The following is a 4,142-nucleotide window of genomic DNA, read 5'->3' as shown; positions in this document are numbered from 1 at the left end:
TTTGATAAAGTTAGATTCTATTTTTTAATTAATAGATTATGGTTTTGGTGTCATATCAATGAACTCTTCACCAAGTTCTAAACCTTAAATGGATTAAGTTTTTAATTATGATAAAATCAGATGTCTATTTTTTCATTAATGGATTGCGGTTTCGATGTCATGTCTAGGAACTCTTCAACAAGCCCTGAGTCCAGAATATTTTCTCTATGTTATCTTATCTCTTAAGTTTTATACTTTTATAGTTTTACACTTAAATCTATCATTCATTCCATGCTAATTTTTTGCGTAAGTTTTGAAGTTTAAGCTGAGGTATAATTCTTTAGTATGAATATACATTGCTCCAGCACAATTTGTTGAAGTGTTTTTCACCTTTGTCAAAAATCAGTTGGTTGTAAATGTATGGAACTGTTTCTGAATTCTCCATTCTACACAATAGATCTGTCTGTCTATCCCAAGTCCCGTCTTGACTACTGAAGCTATGTAATAAATCTTGAATAACTCTGTTAATCTACTTTACCAGAATGTTGGCTATTGTAGTTCCTTTGACTTCCCATAGAAATTTTAGAATAAACTGTCCTATTAAAAAAAAAATTGCTCACATTTTGATAGGATAAACTTGTGTAATAATTTTCAAAGAATTGACATCTTAACTTTGCTAAATCCCTTCAATCCATGGTATGTCTCACCATTTATTTAGGTTCTTTTTGAGGCGTAATGTATTTCATCTTTTAGATAGTTTTTTCTTTCCTTCATTCGCATTTTATAGTTTTTAGTTTACCTGCATGTGTTTTGTTAGATTTAAACCTCTGGGTTTCTTTCTTTCTTTCTTTTTCTTTTGAGTTGTAAATGATATTGCATTTTATTTTTGGATTCTGCAAGTTTACTGCTAGTATATAGAAATGCAATTAATTTTAGGGTTTTGATTTTATATCTTGGGGTCTTGGTGGACTCAATTATTAATACTTGAGGTTTCTTTCTTCAAAATACATTTCTGATCACCAGGGTACAAGACGGCTCAAGGGGCAGTGCTCCCCCTGCACCCTCAGCACTGCTAGGCAAGCATGTGGCCCCAGCCCCCAGCCCCTCGGGCTCAGCCCTGGCACTGGCCCCATGGAGCACTGTGAGCCTGCTAGAGGCCCCAGAGCTGGGCGTTGCTGAGTCTAGCAGAACATGAGCCCCACTGTTGCTCAGTGCACCACGCTCTGGAGCTGCTGTCCTGGCTCCTGCTGCCGCTACTGATGCTGCTCTTGCCTGCAGTGAGTGAAGGTCTTGACCACTCTGTTGAATTGGCATTTGCTGTGGAGCCAAGCAGTGATGTTGCATCCCTGGGCAGCCCGTTTTAATACTGGGTTTCGAGGTGGAGGGGACTCCTCCAGTGCTAATCACCTGGAAGAAGAATGGGGTGGAGCTGCTGGACAGTCCCCACTCCCCTGTGCTGGCCAATAGGTCCTTGATGATCCGCCACTTCCTGCTGGATGGAGGAGGTAGCCCTTCAGATGAGGGGGACTATACGTAGGTGGCTAAGAACTGGTTTGGGCTGGTGGTCAGTCGGAAGGCTTGAATCCAGGCTGCAACCATGGCAGACTTCCACGTGTATCCCTAGGCCACTGAGGGTGAGGAGGGCAGTGTGTTCCGCTTTCAGTGCCAAATCCATGTGCTCCCCAAACCCTTCATCACTTGGGAGAAGAACAAAGTCCCCAATGACACGGACGAGGAGAGGTACATGCTGCAGCCCAAGAGGGTGCTTCAGATAACCAGCCTTCGATCCAAGGACAGAGGCATCTTCACTGTGACAGGCTTGGGCTCCAGGGCCTGCAAGGAGCCTACAGTCCTTGTAGGGCCTGAGAGCCTCACCCTAACTGTGCACCAGACTGCTATGCTTGAGTGTGTTACTGCACCCATTGTGTCTTGGAGTCCCCTGCATGAACACCCCATCAGGGTGGAGGGCACCCAGGTGCCAGGCATGGGGATCTTCATCATCTCAGACGTGACTGTCCAGTGCTCAGGCATCTTTATGTCTACACGGCCAAAAGGCCCGGCACCTGGGTGAGGAGAAGGGCCCAGATCCGGCTGGTGGTGCAAGCCCCAGCAGAGTTTGTCCAGCACCCCCAGTCCATCTCCAGGCTGGCTGGGACTACAGCCATGTTCACCTGCCAAGCCCAGGGTGAGCCGCCCCCTCATGTGATGTGGTTGAAGAATGGACAGGTGCTGGAGCCCAGAGGCCCTGATCATTTCTGGAATCGCTCGGAAGATGAGGCTGTTTACCAGTGTGTGGCTGAGAACAGTGCCAGCTTCTCTTAAGCCAGCGTCAAACTGACTCTGCTGTGGGTTGAGGGGCTGCAGGTGGTCTCTTGTTGTCCACTGAGGTCCACGTGTCCTGGACCAAGACCCTGGTGAAGACCAAGGAGATTGTGAGTCTATACATCAGGAAGGCTGCCGACTCCCCAGAGCTGGAGCATCAGGAAGTCATCAGCAAGAGCACCTTCCAGCACCTGGTGAGCCACCTGGAGCCTTCCACTGCCTACAGTTTCTACATCAAAGTCTACACACCTTGGGGCGGGGGGCGGGGAGGTGGGTCCAGTTCAGCCTTCACTCCCACCCTGGCCAGCACTCTAGGTGAACTGCAACTCCCCCCTCAACTGTCAGTGAGGGTCCTGGGCAGCTCCACCCTGTAGCTGCTGTGGGAGCCCTGGCACCCACTGGCCTAGCAAGAGGGCAGCTTCAAGGTGTTTTTACCACCCAGCAAGCAAGGCCCCCTTCACAGGCCCCATCCTGCTGCCTGGAACTGTCTTCTCTTATAGCCTAAGCCAGCTTGACCCCACTGCAGTGTACGATGTGAAGCTGCTTGCCTACAGCCAGCATGGGGATGGCAATGCCGCAGTCTGCTTTTTGTCTTTGAGGGGAGCATCTAAAAGGGCATCCTTAAGCCCACTATGTGACTGTCGGAAAGAGGGGGCCACCAACTAGACACCCACCATGGGCATTGTCATCAGCATCCACATCGAGGTCACCTGCATCATCTTTTGTGTCCTCTTCCTCTTATTTGGCCAAAGGGGCAGGGTCCTCTTGTGTAAGGGTGTGGAAAACCACCTCTCTCCAACTTAGGGCCCCTGGAGCCAGAGGGACCCTGGTGTCCTAGCCCTGAATGGGGTGGGACAGGGAGAGAGAGGCCAGCTGGGCCAAGGCAGGAAATGTGTGGACATGAAGGAACTGGAACAGCTGTTCCCCCAAGGCCCTCCCCCTGTATGAGGAGACCCAGCTCTCCATGCTGCTGCTTCTGGGGTTCAGCCTTCTGGAGGAGATGACATTGGAGGCCAAGGCCCACGCTTCCCTGCCACCCTAGGACATAGGCCCTGGCATCCTGAATGGAGGACTGGCTGCCCAACAAGCTCCCTCAGGACAGTAGCCAGTGTCTGGCAGGTTCTGGAGGGAGCAACCCCCCCATTCTCAGGTCAAAGGCAAGATTTCTCCTTTCATGTGGGAATTCACATAGGGGCTTCCCTGCATTTCTGTCCTGACTGACTTTCCGATTGTCAAGACCTACAGTAGCCTCAGCAAGAAACCCCTCCAAGGACCCAGAGGGGTTCCTGCAGGAGCTCCCACCTTGGGCCAAGGCCCCCCTTCACCTCTGCTTGTACTCACATGACTTGGAACTAAACTAATGTTTTCCTTTAAAAAAAAGAACAAACATAAAATCAAAAAAAGAGAGAGAGAGAGGAAGGTGAATTACACAATGCTGGGCCTGAGACCCGGGCACCTCAAACCTCCCAGCCAGTGCCCCTTGGTCCCTGTAGTGTCATCTCCACACCCCCTTCCTCCTGGGATCCCCTGTCCCCAGGGAAGTGTGGATCTAAGGGAGGGGAGATGGGGCCACCTGGCCCATCTTGGGTTTTGTCACACTCATTTTGACTGAATAAAAGCCCTATAGCCAAAGTGGAAAAAAAAATTAAAAAAAACACATTCCTTAGAGGTGTTTATATGTAGACCAAATTCCTTCCTCTCTAGGCAGCCACTTATATCAACCTGGCTAGGAAGGACAGAGATGTTCTTTTACTGTTCTGCACGTGGCCTCCACTGATACCATGGAGAAGGTAGCACTGTTCTCAGTAAGCCTTAGTAGAAATTTAACTCTCCATAAGAGC

General features: G+C 49.4%; 1 pseudogene; it reads left to right on the top strand.

The window, feature by feature from the left end:
* The first annotated feature begins 1,110 nt into the window (after positions 1 to 1,110).
* On the top strand, positions 1,111 to 3,406 carry LOC147378142 (immunoglobulin superfamily DCC subclass member 3 pseudogene; annotated as a pseudogene).
* Positions 3,407 to 4,142: the final 736 nt, after the last annotated feature.

This window comes from Bos grunniens, chromosome 2, assembly GCF_055505025.1.
Source record: "Bos grunniens cultivar Pamir isolate PY7600 chromosome 2, Bosgru_T2T1.0, whole genome shotgun sequence".
Lineage (NCBI taxonomy): Eukaryota > Metazoa > Chordata > Mammalia > Artiodactyla > Bovidae > Bos > Bos grunniens.
Note: the sequence above shows the minus strand (reverse complement) of the source record. Positions and strands in the feature narration are given on the sequence as shown.